Genomic DNA, 17,827 nt, shown 5'->3' with positions numbered 1-17,827 from the left:
GTTGATACACTAAATGAGCTTTGACTTACAGGATTTTCTGGGTCCATAATGACCCTTTGTTGTTTGTATAATGTCTGTGTGCTTGTGACATTGTTCGGTATGGATCTTTCTAATATTTTCCACAGTCTGGTGTCGCTAGATCTTTGTTAAATGATAAGCTAGTTTTAATAATTGATGCACCATGTTTTATATCATGATATTGGGTAAATGGAGTCCGCCAGAGGTAGTATTAGGAATTCATTTGGATCACTCTAGTCTTAGTTTCATATTGGCCCAAATGTAAGTTTTAATGTGGTGCTTGATGGAGTACAGGATTGTATGGAGGATAGTGACTAATAGCATTTTAAAAACATAGTTGACTCTGGGAGCTATTAACATTTTGATGATTTGAATTCTAACCCACAGAGGAATACATCTTTGGAGAGATGTTGTATTGTACCATGTGGCATATGCCTCCACTGATTGGAATTTGTAGATATTTTTACACATTATGGATCCATTGGAAAGGAAAAGCTAGCATAGATCTCTCTGTGGTTGTTCTAGTCATGGACATGGCCAAGCTTATCCATTTTTTATTCTGAGAATAATGGGAAAGAAGGTTTAATCTTGATTAGTGTAGGCAGAGAAATGTTTTAAAAAACAATGTCAGCAGGATGTCATAAATATATATATATTTAGTTTAAGTTCCCTGGGCTGAATATTTTGTGCCTTTAATATCCATGTTTTTGAATTACTATTGTTTGAAGGATATTTAATAGAGCAAAGGGGACATCCCTGTTTAGTCCCTCTTTTGATCTGAATATTGTCAGGGAGAAATCTATTGCAATTCACTACCACTGTAGATTCTTTGTACAACAGTTTAAGCATTGTATTTTGAATCTATACCCTCTTTCTTCATGAGTTTGAAGACAAAACCCTACTTCTTTCTTTTAAAAGCCTTCTCACCATCTAGGGAAGAACAATGTTTTCATCTATATCTTTTTTGTTTGCATATTAGGTGTGAGAGTGTGTGGGTGGTTTGTTGATGATCTTCTAGTTACAAAACACACTTGATTCTTGTGTTAAAGAGTGGCATTACTCTTCCCAGCCTGGAAACATGCACCTTTGCCTCTATTTTAATGTCCTAATTTAACAGAAAGATTAAAATGCAGGTAGTGCAATGGGTCTTTTCTGGGCTTCTCTATCGGTGAAATTTATGCTTTGTTAAATTCCAGGCAGCGGTTGCATTTATCTGTCTCTTCTTGGATGAGTGGTGTTGACTTCACAGCTGTAATGTTACAGAAGTGTAAGGGATCACAATCTTGTCTGGGTGATTTTTACAGAGGTATTGACTCCAAAATGTTGTAGTCTGTGATTTCCTCATCAAGGTCTGAAGTCTGTAGACAGCTGAACAATGGTAGCATAACTTAAAACGTCTGTCCCATGAGATTAACTATTTCTCTACAGCAGTATATAGGTTGGTGTAGAAGTAGACAAAGTATTTCCTAATTATCAGCAGGTTAGTGAGTAAAGTGTCTTTGGAATCGAATGTCTAAGATTTTGGAACTGACCTCTGTTTCATTTCCTTAGCCACTAATCTGCATTCTTTTCTGTCCTGTTCACGGCTTTTAGGAAATTACCATCTTTTGCATGGTGTACCCCCATACTTTTGCCCTATCTATTTTTGCAGGCTGTAGAACTTCTGCTAACCAGTAGTAAAGTGCCAGTGCTCTCCTTTAAAACACAGTTGACATAGTTAACCTACCTAGAAGTCACAACTATATGGTAAAAGGTGTACCCCAGACCTGTAAGTTAAATGCTACTAGGGGAATGCAACGCTTATTGTGCCATCCACTACATGGCAGTGTAAACATGGATTCAGGTCTATCACTATAGCCAGGGTGAAGCAGTTTTTAATTTAAAAGTAAACTCTTTTGTCAGGCCTAAATCTTCCAAAGGATAAATAACAAGTTGCTCAAGCTTTTGAACATCTGGTCACCCACTTTTACTGGCACCAGGTGAGGGCCAATTTAGAGGCATGCTGCAGGTCTTGGGTGACTTGTCAGGCCAGTGGCAAGTCAGGTAGGGAGCACAAGGTTCCCCTACTCAAATTTCTTGTGGCAAACCTTCTTTAAGAAGGTTGGTGTGGACATTGTTGAGTCTGTAGATCCTAAGATAGCCCTACTGAACAGGTTTATTCGGGTGTATGTGGACCATGCCACCTGGTACCCTGAGGCCATACCTTTGAGAACAGTGACTATTTACTTGAGTGGGATCCCCCAAGGAGATAGAAGCAGCAGGAGGCATCAACTTCATCAGTGTACATGAAAGTCTTATGGGATGAGTTTGGGGTGGCCTATGAGTTCTCCACACCATTCCATCCCCAGACCAATAGGCTTGTGAAAGATTCAACAAAACCCTGAAAAGCATGATTATCAGCCTGTGTGGGCCCTTAGATGTAAGAGGGACATTTTGTTACCATGTCTGTTGTTTGCCTGCAGGGAGGTATCACAGAAATGAGTGGGGTTTAGTCCCTTTGGGTTACTGTTAGGGCATCCTGTAAGAGGACATCTCTTGTCTTGTAAGTGAGGGATTGGAGAATGCTCCCAGATACCCCCCCACAAGATGTTGATGATTACATGCTAGTCCTCAGAGGCAAGATGGGACACTAAAAGAAAGAGGCTACTGAAAATTTAGAAGCCAGCCAGGAAATGACAAAGCAGTGGTATTACAAGAAGGCGACGCTGGTCAAAAAACAACCTAGCAAGAAAGTGTGGATGATGGAACTCCTGGAACTCCATGTCCTATGAGGTCAAAGAAAAGAAAAGTGAGGTAACCTACTTGTTGGACCTCCAGGCCTAGGAACCTCTTAAGGGACATGCATGTCAACAGATTGAAACCATGTCAACAGATCTGTCACCAGGATTACAGTGACAGATTCAGTCCTTTCGATAAGCATTTGTAAGGCACAGAACTGTCCCCCTTAGGGGTATCTGGTCGCTGGGGGTGCTCTTATGTTGAAAAGCCAGGTCTTAATTTTCTTTCAGATGGCACTAGAAGTAGCCTCACAGGAGTAGTCCTTTCCCCCACTTTGACACAAGATCAGCAGAGGACTGCCACCAGTTGTTGGGGTAATTCACATTTTTATTTTCATTCACCCAATTGCTCACCAATTAATGTACCCATAATATTCTCATGGAGACCGCATGCCTGTCAAAAATAAAGTTTACAGGCTGTTTGGCCAACTGAAAGCCAGCATCAAGATTAAGGAGTCCATGATGTCAGAGCCGGATTGAACCCTCCTGTAGGCCATGGCCCAGCCCAGTCGTCTACAAAAGACTGTAACACCAGACACCACCCCAAACTGCAGTTCTGTGTAGAATGCAGGTCATTCCGTTCAGCCACCAAGACTGACGCACATCTTATACCCAGAGTTTATTAACTCATTGATAGGTTAGGGCTTCCAAGTTCCTCATTACCTTTGACCTCAAGTCGGTTCTGGAAGATTGGCTTGAATGAGGAGGCAAAGGAGAAGTCAGCATTCTCCACCCCTGAGGGAAATTTCCTGTTAAAGGTATTGCCCTTTAAGCTAAAGAATGGCCCTACCACCTTCCAAAGGTTGGTCAAGCGGGTCCTGACAAGGTTGGAGAAATTCAGTGCCACCTATCTAGACAATATTATAGTCTTCAGCTCCACCCAGGAAGATCCATTATCCACTTTTACTGGAGTTCCTAAGGCCCTGCACCAGGCAGACCTGACAATCATGGACAGTAAGTGTCAGAAAGAGTAGGGCTGTTGCGTACAGAAATCATCAACAGTAGAGGAGGCAAGGAGTAATAAAGGCCCAGCATACACACTCCCAAGTATCTAATCACAAAATGAGTATGCGCTTACTATTAGTACCTTGGGTAAAAACAACTAGTGGCCCCAAAGGAAGTAAGGGTCAGAAGAAATATATATTTTGGAGCAATAGCCCTCACCCACCGAACTTTGTGGCATGCTTCATCATCGGGCAGGACCTTGTTGGACTGGCACTGCAATGCCCAAGGAGCACCTCGAGGGAGTTCTCTGCCAGAGATGTTTTGCTTAGTTATCCGTAAAGGATGTAAAATGAAGGTATTTTATAGGTGTAGATCGGTGTAGATGTGAGTATTAAGTTAAAATTAACTAGGCACCCCCATTCTCACTAGTTTATTATTGTGGTAGTCCGTGGCCAGCTCCCCTGCATGCGGCTAACCCCAAACTGGACTCGTCCTTTGGTGCAGCAGGTGGTTGGTGGCAGTGCCTGAGGCCAACACCATGCATTCAGCTAACCCTACACCATGCACGCCCTACAGCTGTGTGCAGCAGGCAGTTGGCCACGGGGCCTGGCCTGTGGCCAGACGACTAAAGGCAGCCAACCAGTGGGTCAACTTCCCAGGCTACTTTTGGCCTCTCTGACCCCATCCCTATGGCGGCATATTTTTTAGTGAGATGGAGGAACAGGGCCTGGCAACATATTTCAGGATTTGGGAGAATGCTGCCTCCCTCTCCAGGCCATATTCAGTACCGGGGAGAGCAACTCCCCAGGGCCCAGCACATTTTGTCAGGGAAGAAGGCAAGTGTCCCCCTCGCTGACCCGATTTTTGTCTTGAGACCCAATCCCTTGGGACCCAGCACACTTGTTCAGGGAAGGGGGTACCTGACCTCCCTCTCGGGCTATTTGGTGCCCCGGGGACCCCATTACCCAGGGCCCAGCACCATATTTATGGGGGAGGTGGCATGCAGGCCCCAAACTTAGACTGATTTTGGTCCTTGGGATCCCATCTCCTGGGGCCCAGCCATAATCTAAAGAATGAGGGGGCATGTAGCTGCCCTCCCCAGGCCATTTTTGCTCCGAGACCCTGTTCCCTGGGCCCTACACCTTTTAAAATGGGGAGGGGGACATGCAGCCCCCTTCCCCTGACCAATTTCAGCTCTTAATTGCGGGTTTCTAACGCGCTAGAATTGACTCCCGAAGGAGTATCTCTGCGCAATAGACCGCTGGGGAACTCGTCCTGGCTTTCCCTGTGAGATGGTCCCTACTGGGTATCTCCAAGGTGAAACCAGGCATCCCCGGCGTTCGTGGGGGGCTGTTGTGGAGATGAGGCAAGCTAATGCTCAGAGTTGCCGAGTGTGATCCCAGGATAGAGTAGGCACCAAGGTGAGAATTATCGAGTCCGCTGACCCTGGTCCACGACCCTGCCGCATCGGGAATTGAACCCTGGTCCCGGGCCATCCTCTGCTCCCAGGTCTGCCGCCTCTAACCAGTGAGCCACACCACTCCACTCCAGCTCCAGGGATCCCATTCCCCAGGGCCCGGCCAACAAAGGGTGGGTGCCCTGGTGAACACCCAGGACACCCACCACACTGTGGTTGGTGCTGCAGGTGGAGTACTAAGGATCCCCAGCCCCAGCTGGCTCCCCACCTCAGGCTGGAGTCGGCATTGCTCCCTCTCACAGGCAGCAGCTAAAAATGCTGTTCCCTGTGGGCGCATGCAATTTCGTAATCTTTTTCCTGACCCGCTTCAGTGCAAGCAGGGAAACAGATGACAACCCTGTGGCCCAGGAAATTTTGTCGGGGAACAAGCAAATGTCCCCCTTGCTGAGTCAATTTTTTCCCCGAGACCCAAACCCTTGTGGCCCGGCACATTTTCTTAGGGAAGGAGGTACACCACCCCCTCCCAGGTCCTTTTTTGTACCGGGACACCATGTGTGGTCAACATTTTAAACCACCCTGGAACTAATTGTTATAGCGTAGTCTGTGACTGTGTATGTTGGTGTTCTTAATTCTTAAAAAGTTCTCCTAGACACGCCATCTTCTGGTGAGGGCTGGTGGAGTACCATGTCAGCAGCTCCGGAGTGCACATTGTGGTACGTGTAATGTAATAAGGAGGATGCACATGCAAATGCACAGCAGCACCGAAGTGTACTCGCAGTGCTCAGGACCAGCAAAGCGGGAAGTAATGCCAGGTAGGGAGCCGCGGGAACGTCGATGACCCGCTTATTTCACGGGGCTAGAAGAGAGGGAGCAAAAAAGAGTCCCCACTCCACCTGAAGAGAACAGGAATGTTTCCGGCTGGGCGGACGCGAACTTTGAGATGGATGATGATGTGGAGGTGTTGCTGGAAAGAGCGCCCAGCTGATTTCGAGCCGAGGGCACGAATGGGCTCTTGGTGTTTTTGGAACTTGCTCCCTTGACTTTCTGACTTAGACTTAAATGCCAACCACCATTTTGCGACTTTCTTCTTTGACTCCCCTGTCCCTGATCCCATCACTCATCCCCCTCCCCTCCCTCTTCCCTCCCTCACTCTTTCTACCTCCCCTATTCTTTTCCTCTCTCCCCTTAATTTCTCTCCCCTTGCCTGCTTTTTCCCTATACCTGAGCCATGCTTCTGTAACTCATAAACTATATATATATATATATATATATATATATATTCAATGAAAAAACCATAGGTTAAAGACCATATATAGTTGGGAATTAGCATTTACAAAACCTTAATTTACTCGCACAAAACCATAGAAATTCGCATATATAGTTAGTTGCAATAACTATATATCGCGCACCCGCAATCCACTGCTGATGATGTCACATATTACATCATTCATGACATGGTCAGTGACATCACTGATGATATCACTGATGACATCTCAAATGACATCACTGATGACATCACTGATGACATCTCATTTGACATTACTGATAACATCACTGATGACATCATTCATGTGATAATACGATGAACCTCTTCAGACTCTAATATAACCTTAGATACACTCAGTGTAAACAGACACTCACATACTGTCACTCATCCATGGAGTTACTCACACACCTAGTCAGTCATGCAAAGAATCAATCACACCTCCATTAGCTCAACTATACAGTTATACACACCTTACTTATTCAAACATATTCTAACACATATTTACTGTCTTATACAATCACTGATACAAGTTTACAATGATCCATGCAGCCACTTACACATTCACTGGCTCTTATACACAGTAATTTATATATGTGAACTCTCACATGTACTGTGTTTTACATATGTACTTACTTTGACATGTAGCACTGAGATATCCATTCACTCACTAATACACTCGTACACAGTCAACCACCCATACAGCTGTTTCAACATGCAGTTTTGAACCCATAGATCTAGTGAATCAACTGTTCACACATGTATGCACAGAGTCACACACCTCCCAGCCACCCCCACACACAAACTCACTCTCCCATACAAATACTTGGGCAACCAATGAATAACCCATATAGTTACTCATATAGCTACTGATCAACACATGCAGCAGTTCATAGAACAACAGATATAATGATGCACAAATTAAGACAGTTTAGTCACTAACCCATGCACTCAGTGAGACACATTTAATCACTCTCTCATACAGTCAGTCATGCACCTACTAAATCCTTCATCCAGACACTTATACATCCACTCATTCTTCAATATGTAAGACATATTTTAACTTTACAGAAACATACAGTCACTGGATGATGTCATCAGTGATGTCATCAGTGATGTCACTGACCATGTCATTAATGATGTAATATGTGACATCATCAGCAGTGGATTGCGGGTGCGCGATATATAGTTATTGCAACTAACTATATATGCGAATTTCTATGGTTTTGTGCGAGTAAATTAAGGTTTTGTAAATGCTAATTCCTAACTATATATGGTCTATAACCTATGTTTTTTCAGTGAATTTTCAAGGTTTTGTAAATGCTAATTCCTAAATATATATGGTCTATAACCTATGTTTTTTTCAGTGAATTTCAATGGTTTTTTAATAGCAAATATCAAAAGCTGTCAAATGTCAAGTACGTGATAGGTAAAAACATTTTCGTGTTTATGCACGCTGATGTGCTTTGAACGCTGCCCCCCCCCTCTTTTCTCTTAGGAGTACTCTCTCTTTGCAGATAGTGAAAGGTAGTTAACGCAGGCCTTCGCCCCCGTTGTAATCCTCATGACAAATACGAAACTAGTGAGATGAACTTAGCTCCACACCATGATGGCTGCAAGACAGCTCGGCTCCGCCACCCACCCCACCCAAAATGACGACAAACCCTATGCAAATATTATAAATATATACAACACACCAGCAAAGTAACAGGGTAAAACATTTTATTAAATAACTATTTACATAACTATTTTATACTTTTTGTTGCCCGATCCGGCTAGCTCAATCGATCGAGCATGAGACTCATGCACTCTGATCTCCTTGGCCTCAGTCAAGCATTAATAGTAAGATTTTCATACATGAGTGTACTTTTTGCCTTTTGCTGACTCTTCCATTCTGAACATTGTCCCACAATCCGTTTGACCTGAAACGATTACACAAATAAAACATTTGTGAGTTTTAAATTTCCGGAGAAGTATAATTCACCAATAGCTTTCTCTGTAGATCTTTTTCCATTAACAAAAGCCAGTTCCATCACCCGCCCAGGATATCACTACTGTTAGTTGTCATTGTTGCTTCTGTTTTAATAAAAAATGTTTTAAGGTGTTTACTGTTTTTGTTGCGATGTATATATTTATAAGTTATTAAAGTATTATAATCCTACTAAATTTTTATCGATTATTGCTCTTTGAGATATTCCCTGTCTACAAACAGAGAAGAATAGGAATATTCTGTCTCCCTTTGCAGATAGTGAAGGATAGGTAATGCAGATTTTTGTCCCCCGTTGTAATCCGTCATGCCTGTTTTTCTCCCCACTAATTGATTGATTGGCTGGACATTTATTGTTCAAGGAATAGTTCTCTCGAGGTATTCTCTGTTTGCAAATAACGTGGAATAGAAATATTCTGTCTAGTCTTTACAAGTAGTGAAGGGTGGGTAATGCGGACCTTTGTCCCCCGTTGTAATCTGTCATGCCCATCTACTCCCCACTGATTGAGAAACTAGTTCCACCCGGACCATTTATTAGAGGTACATCATCTGGCTCAACCGGAGAGTACCCCTAATAAAGAAGACATATGTAAAATACGAAGTAATCACTGTATCATGTTAAACAGAAACTTTAGCATGAAACACACTTGAAAAGGAAGGGAAAGAAATCGAACAAAATCAGTAGGCGACTGATGAGTTTTTGACTTCGCTAGAAATAAGAAACATGAAAGTGGTGAAAGAAGCCAAGCTTGACGTTACGGCAGCCACGAGGTAGCTAGGCTCCGCCACCCCCCCACTGCTCCAAGCATGTCTGTCCCACCGCCCGCCACGCCCAATAACGGTAACATGAAATAGATACAAATCAGCAGATACCTACCCCCATTCCGGAAACTCCCGAAGTGCAACAGGTTTGCACCTACGCCCATCCGGAAGACGAGGCCTTCGGCACGTGTAGGGCAGGTCCTGCTGGCAGCCGTCGGCCGGGGAGAGGAGCCGAGGCCGACGGGATCCTTCTTCTTTCTTCAATAATGGCTGCGACAACGGGGGGGGATGTCTTGCACATGCCACCGACCCCCCCCCCTCACCTCTTATCTCCTGGTCTGGCCCCGGCTTGATATGAGCTCCCCGTTCGGTCCTGAAGCGGCGCCCTGCAGGCCATGGGGGGGATGTCTTGCCTCTGCCTCCGACCCCCCCCCTCTTATCGCCTGGTCCGGACATCACGGATATCAACACCAGGTGTCGGCGTGGGGTGGGCTGGGAGGGAGAGGCGGCGCGAACAAGCCTCTCCCACCCCCACAGGTGGGGGCCCCTCAGCTGCACCCCCAATGCTCCACTCACCCAACAAAAGGTCTCGTCCACTATTGCGAGGCAATGATGCTCCGCTCACCCAGCGGGGGTCTCGTCCACTGTTGCGGTGCAACGGCGCTTCTGAGTTCAACTAGAAAATGAGTCCTGCGTCCAGAAACGTTCTCCTCAACTTTGAAGATTCTATAAGAGCCACGACCCCCGCAGACACCCCCGATGGGGAATGACTGCCTTGATCACCCACGGAACGACCACGACGTAGCCGCGGGACGTCGGCGCGCTCATGCCGGCGCCGGCCTCAGTCTTGAAATGACCAAAATCCTGCAAGACTACCAACTTGATCAGTTCCGGTGGGACACCAGTATGACCCGGTAGGAGAGATTGTTGCCTCCCACCCCACTTTGACTAATGGTTCATGTCGGCAGTCCCCTCTGCTACCCTTCAATGAAAACTTTTGAACTGCCGAAAGAGGTCCCGGTCCAACCACGAGTTGGTGGAGACATTTTGACTATACTTGGACCTTCCTGACCTCACCCAAAATGGCGCCGGTACAAATGAAACTCTCAACTCCTTGTTGTGCTCCGATTGCTCAGCCTTGATATCATGAGATATGTATGCAGTTTTTAGCACATGAATTGATATGGGATAAGACTGGTTATATGTTCGGACAATAAATTGATCCGGGATGGGTATTGATTATACGTTCGAACAATGAATTGACATGGGACGGGTACTGATTACACGTTTGGACAATGAATTGATATTAAGTTCTAATGCATCATTGATTACTGTATTTATTGAAGGTTCGAATTGTCGACACTTTTGGTACTTGCTCACAATGAATTATCGATATGATTTTGTTGCACTTGTCGCACTTTTTACTATGAAATCAACGACCACTGACTCTGTTATGTTTTCCACAAATAAATACCCCCCCCACCCATTTACAGTTCCAGCCTGCTCCGTGGCCGGCCCACAGGGTTGTAGGCCCGTATTTGTGAACCAACATTTTTATTAAAGGTTTTTGAAAAAGCAAACGTAGTTGTAACGCGTAGATTGGTAAGTTTCGAATAAATGGCCACTGTTTCCGATTAAAATTTTTTTTTAAAAAAAACAGGTGAAATGAAGCAGCTCGATTAGATAAGGGTTAAAAAGTATAGTACGCAGAAACATTGCAAATATGAATGGTCCAGGTTTGTTGTATGTGTTTTTCATTTTTGTACAGCATAAAGCAATCGATAAAGATCCTGGTATTTAGCCTCTACTTTATATGCTACCTGTATCAGGGAAGTTGTTTTAAATGCCCCTAAGCCACCCCGAAGGAATGTCACCTGGCCCCCCTAGTACGAACGAAAACGACCCTGTACCACTGTAGTTTATCTCTCTTCCTCAAAGGAGAGCACGAGCTCGCCCCCACTTTACACCGACTGCCCTTTGTTTTGACCCTCCCCTGCACACGATCCGTAATGCTACACTTGGGCGACCTATGCTATCCACAGGCCTCGGATAATTATCTCTCCCACATTACCGGTCCCCCCTGGGCTTAAACGCCGAGATGGTAGGGACTGCATCCCGTGGAGATAGGCCGAGTATGTAGTAAGTAAAAGCCTTTTCAGGTTTATGCACGCTGATGTGTTTTAAACGCTGCCCCCGCCCCTTCTTTTTCCCTCTTTTCTGCAGGTCACTTCGGAACGTCGATAAAAGTACGGAAAAATGGTGACTTAACGGCCGATGGGATGAGAAAAAGGGTTTGAATATGGTGCCTATACACGACGAGCAAACAATGACTATGTCTCTCTCTGAACCCAGCGCTTGGGAGGGCAGCCTGAAGCAGAAACTTGACGGGTTATTACAAGATGACTATATATGACTTCGCTTGGCACCCCGAATAATACAACCAAGAATGACGTGCACCAATGAATAAATTCCTACGTTTAACTAAATAGGGAAAGTTTAAGGAATATTCCGAGGTGAGGTTTACCCAAGTACCCTCCGTCTGGAGGACTAGGAATGTTGCCAATGTTTAAGATTTACCACCTCCTTCTCGCACCCTCATAGACATGAAACTCAAAGCTGCCCCATTGTTCTCCCGACTGACACCTACCGTTGCCTCAGCCTGGAAACCCATTCGCTAAAAATTATTCGAAGATCCGTCCCCCCCCGCCCGAGTTTGTGTGTATGTATGTTTGTTTTGAAATGACAGGCTCTCCTCATGAGAAATAAAACTCTGTTCTTGTGTTCCTGCTTCCAGCACCCGTCTCTTTATTTGGTAACCGTTCAAGATGGGAACTAAGTGGCGTCTTGTGCCAGCAGCCTGGGCATCGGTTGTAATCTGGGCTGAATTTTCCTCAGCACGGGGTGTGATTCTCAGGGAAGAGCAGCGCATATGGGAGGAGGTTTATGGCCCATGCATGAGAGAGAGAGCGTGGGTGACCAGTGCATGGGGAGATGCTTGCGAAGGTGGGGAGCCATGCTGAGGATTGGCGGCGTGCAGAGAGTGGGTCTGGTCAAGGCATCTAAAATGGCTGCCGTACACGACACAAGTGTGGCATTGTTAAAAAAGCAAGATGGCGCAGACAATGTTTATCAATACGGATTAATTTATAACAATTATTTTTAACAATATATTTACTCGCAGTGTCAAAATGGCGGTCAACACTTCCTGATTTCCTTCGAATCGAACGTCAACAGACGTCACGCAGCAAAAAAAAAAAAAAAAACGCTCACGCGCAGCCGCTGGAAGACAAGTATCAACATATATGAGCCTCCTCAACCACCCTCAGAAAACATAGGGGGTCAGGATACGTCTCCCGTACCCCCTTATACCCATTTCTCACATTGTTTTTCCTCCATCTTGTAATTTAATTAAATCGAAACACAAAATGGCGAATTCCCGTTTCGCTACCAGTTTGTGACCGCTTCTACCGCGAAAAATTAAAAAAATTTTATTTGCCCCACGGGACCCTTTAATAACCCCAACATCATTTCTAGGGGGTCAAGAGGGGTCTACCTTGCCCCCTTTCATTAAATTCCCCCTTCGTTTTTCTCCTCCTCTTGTCTCTCGATCCTACTGAGAGACAAGATGGCGGCCGCACCGGACTGTTTAGAATGTTGACAGACACCGGAGAGCCAATCAGCTTCGCTTCGCAAAGCTCCGTTACGCGAAAAGTACGCGATCTGGAGCGCTATCCGGGACGCTGTCACAGATATATCTGTTTTTTTAAACGTTAATTTCTCGAAATCCACTGGAGCACATATATTGAGACCCAGCAAAGGCACATCGGGCTAACAGTCCCTACAATTTTGCCAAGTTTCGTGTAAATCCATTCAGCCGTTCGAGCTAAAAGTGAGGCCAAACGCCCTATGGAAAAATGAATGAGAAAAACGAGTTTTGGGACCCCCCTTTTTTCTCGGCCCCCCCTTGACGAAACCCCCCCCAAATTTTCAGGGGCTGCTCAGAAACGAAAATTGCCATTTTCCTGAAATTTTCAGCCAATTCCGTCCACAAACGCCAAAGTTATTAGACATAGAATTTTCAAAAGTTCCATAGAGAAAAAATCCTAACTATATATACCTACTGGCGACCGCCAGTAGGTAATATATATATATATATATATATATATTCACTGAAAAAAACATGGGTTTGAGGCTTATTATAGTTAGGGATTATATTATCATTTAAAAAACCGTAGAAATTCACTGAAAAATCCATAGGTTTCAGGGGTGTTATAGTTAGCTAGACATTTCACTCATACAAAACCATTGAAATTCCTCTTTTATAGTTAGTTGTACAAACTGTAACTCTCGCGCCCGCAATCCACTGGTGATGATGTCACATATTACATCATTCATGACATGGTCAGTGACATCACCGATGACATCACTGATGACATCTCAAACGACATGATATACTAAAATGACTAAAAACTCTATAAATAGAACTGCTCTTTATGTTGATGCAAGCTGTCATTGCATCCTACACGTGTTATCTTGAATTGTTTTGAATTTGTTATTGATGTGGAGAATTTAGAAGTAATAATATGTATTATGTTCTCCTAGGGGTCAAAGTTATAATGCAGATTAATTTTGTCCTGAAGATGGTCTGAAGGATACGTACCACAGAAGACCAAAACGTCGGCTATTTTATCCAACTCCAAATGTATTGATTAACACCAAGTGACTATATAATTGAATGAAATATTGGTCACCTTTATGATTTTATTAGGAGAGGATTTTTTGTGTGATTTAGATGTACTTTTTTCATTTGTTTGCATTTGCTCTCAACCTCTCACCCTAAATCCATTCTCAGCCAACATATCTTGCTGGCTGAGATACATAGACAATATCTTTTTAATCTGGAGAGGCAATTGTGAACTGCTCACTGAGTTCCATGAGTGGCTTAACTCACAAAACCCCAACCTGAGATTCACCTTAGAAAGTGATAACCAGAGCATGAACTTTCTAGATATTTCAATAAAAGTGGGGGAGGATAATACTTTATACACCACCCTTTTTACAAAACCTACAACTAGAAACACCTTGCTCAGGTACAACAGTCATCATCCCCAAGCCCTGAGGGATGGTCTCCCCTTCGGCCAGTTCCTCCATCTCCGGAGGAACTGCCCGAAGAGGGAAGACTACTTTCATGAGGCAAAGCTATTGAAAGAAAAACTGCATGAGAGAGGGTACCCTAACAAGTTATTGAAGAACTCCTTGAAAAGGGCATGGTATAATAACCGCGAGTCCTTACTGGAAACAAAACAGAAAATAGAAAAACCTCATATGGGTATGTGTCACAACTTTTGGAACCTCCACTAATCAAATTAAGAAAATCATACCCAAACATTGGACACTACTAGCGGGACTACCTGAACTAGCATCAAAGCCTCTGTTTGCATTCAAACGAGGGACAAATTTGAAGGACCGTCTAGTGCATGCATATGAAGAGAAAGGAACCCAGTTAGTTGACAATATGAGACAACTCATACCAGTGACAGGGCATTATAAATGTGCAGCATGCTCTACAATAAGTATGGGAGAAATTTGCGAATTCGCATTCCGCAAATTCGTGTGAAATCGAATTCGCAATCCGCAAAATCCGCAAATTCGTGCGAATTTGCGGATTTTTGTTTTTTTGCATGTTCGCGGGGCTTTTTGCGTGTTCGCGGGCCGCTTGCATGACGAAGTTACCCATGCGGTCGTGTATGGGCACAACTCCCTCTGGTTCACCACTGCCACCCTCTGGTTCATCACTGTCATCCACTGGTTCACCACTGCCACCCTCTGGTTCACCCCTGCCAACCTCTGGTTCACCCCTGCCACCCTCTGGTTCACCACTGCCACCCTCTGGTTCAGCACTGCCACTCTCTGGTTCACCCCTGCCACCCTCTGGTTCATCACTGTCACCCTCTGGTTCACCACTGCCACCCTCTGGTTCACGACTGCCACCCTCTGGTTCATCACAGCACCTCTGGTTCACCACTGCCACCCTCTGGTTAACCACTGTCACCCTCTGGTTCAGCACTGCCACCCTCTGGTTCATCACTGCCCCCCTCTGGTTCACCCCTGCCACCCTCTGGTTCACCACTGCCACCCTCTGGTTCATCACAGCACCCTCTGGTTCACCCATGCCACCCTCTGGTACAGCACTGTCACCCTCTGGTTCACCACTGCCACCCCCTGGTTCACAACTGCCACCCTCTGGTTCATCACAGCACCTCTGGTTCACCACTGCCACCCTCTGGTTAACCACTGTCACCCTCTGGTTCAGCACTGCCACCCTCTGGTTCACCACTGCCACTCTCTGGTTTGCCACTGCCACCCTCTGGTTCACCCATGCCACCCTCTGGTTCACCACTGCCACCCTCTGGTTCACCCCTGCCACCATCTGGTTCATCACTGCCACCCTCTGGTTCACCCCTGCCACCCTCTGGTTCAGCACTGCCACCCTTTGGTTCAGCACTGTCACCCTCTGGTTCACCCCTGCCACCCTCTGGTTCATCACTGTCACCCTCTGGTTCATCACTGCCACCCTCTGGTTCACCACTGCCACCCTCTACCGAGACCTTTTGTGATGCAGCGGCAGCACAAAAGATGCGCCATGGTGCTGGGTATTAACAACGTGATGCATCTGAGAGATGCGTCACGTTGTAAAGCCCTGCGCCATCAGGAGGCATTCCGGCGCAGGGGAGGGCGTTCCTGCACAGGAATGCCTCCTAAAAGTGGCTGAGTGAAATCTACAAGAATTCACTCAGTCACTTTTAGGCCAATGCTGCGTCAAAACCCTGGTTCAATCAATCAATCAATCAATGACATTTATAAAGCGCACTACATACCCGTAGGGTCTCAAGGCGCTGGGGGTGGGGGGGTGGGGTGCCGCTCCTGCTCGAACAGCCAGGTCTTCAGCTTCTTCCTGAAGGAGAGGTGGTCTTGGGTCAGGCGCAGGTCGGTCGGGAGGGAGTTCCAGGTCTTGGAGGCCAGGTAGAAGAAGGACCTTCCTCCTGTAGTCGCTCTTCGGATGCGGGGGACGGCGGCGAGGGCGTGGTTGGCTGATCGGAGGTGGCGTTTGGGAGCGTAGAAGTTGTTTCGGCTGTTGAGGTAGCTCGGGCCTTGGTCGGGTAGGGCTTTGTGTGCGTGGGTGAGGAGGCGGAAGGTGATTCTTTTGTTGACGGGGAGCCAGTGAAGGTCTCTCAGATGTCCGGAGATGTGGCTGGTTCGTGGGATGTCGAGGATGAGTCTGGCTGAGGCGTTCTGGATCCGCTGGAGTCTCTTCTGGAGCTTGGCGGTGGTACCGGCGTAGAGGGCGTTGCCGTAGTCCAGTCGGCTAGTGACGAGGGCCTGGGTGACGGTCTTCCTGGTCTCGGTGGGGATCCACCAGAAGATCTTCCGTAGCATGCGTAGGATGTTGAAGCACGCCGAGGAAACGTTGTTGACTTACCTGGTCATGGAGAGGGAGGAGTCCAGGATGAAGCCCAGGTTGCGTGCATGGTCTGTCGGTTTGGGTGCGGTGCCCAGGGCGGGAGGCCACCAGGAGTCGTCCCAGGCGGAGGGTGAGGAGCCCAGGATGAGGACCTCTGTCTTGTCCGAGTTCAGTTTCAGGCGGCTGGTCGTCATCCACTCGGCTACCTCTTTCATCCCTTCGTGCAGGTTGGCTCTGGTGGCGGCGGGGTCGTTGGTCAGGGAGAGGATCAGCTGGGTGTCGTCGGCGTAGGAGATTATGTTGAGGTTGTGTTGGCGTGCGATGGCCGTGAGGGGGCTCATGTAGACGTTGAAGAGGGTGGGGCTCAGAGAGGATCCTTGAGGGACGCCGCAGATGACTTCGGTGGCTTCTGACTTGTACGGTGGTAGGCGGACTCTCTGTGTTCTTCCGTCGAGGAAGGAGATGATCCATTCCAGCGCCTTGTCCTGGATTCCGACGTTGCTGAGGCGCTGTACTAGGGTGCGGTGGCAGACAGTGTCGAATGCCGCGGAGAGGTCTAGGAGGATGAGGGCCGCTGTTTCTCCGTTGTCCATCAGGGCTCGGATGTCATCGGTGGCGGCGATAAGGGCGGTCTCGGTGCTGTGATTGGCTCGGAAGCCGGACTGTGAGGGGTCGAGGGATCCATTCGACTCGAGGAAGGCGGCCATCTGCTTGTTGACGGTCTTCTCGATGACTTTGGCTGGAAACGGGAGGAGCGAGATGGGGCGGTAATTCTTGAGTTCGGTGGGGTCCGCTGTGGGTTTCTTGAGTAGAGCGCTGAGTTCGGCATGCTTCCAGCTCTCAGGGAAGGTGGCGGTGTCGAAGGATGTGTTGACGATGTCATCCCTGCCAACCTCTGGTACAGCACTGTCACCCTCTGGTTCACGACTGCCACCCTCTGGTTCATGACTGTCACCCTCTGGTTCACGACTGCCACCCTCTGGTTCATCATAGCACCTCTGGTTCACCAGTGCCACCCTCAGATTAACCACTGTCACCCTCTGGTTTAGCACTGTCACCCTCTGGTTCACCACTGCCACCCTCTGGTTCACCACTGCCACCCTCTGGTTCACCACTGCCACCCCCTGGTTCACTACTGTCACCCTCTGGTTCATCACAGCATCTCTGGTTCACCACAGCCATCCTCTAGTTAACC

Source organism: Lissotriton vulgaris, chromosome 1_1, assembly GCF_964263255.1.
Source record: "Lissotriton vulgaris chromosome 1_1, aLisVul1.2, whole genome shotgun sequence".
NCBI lineage: Eukaryota > Metazoa > Chordata > Amphibia > Caudata > Salamandridae > Lissotriton > Lissotriton vulgaris.
Note: the sequence above shows the minus strand (reverse complement) of the source record.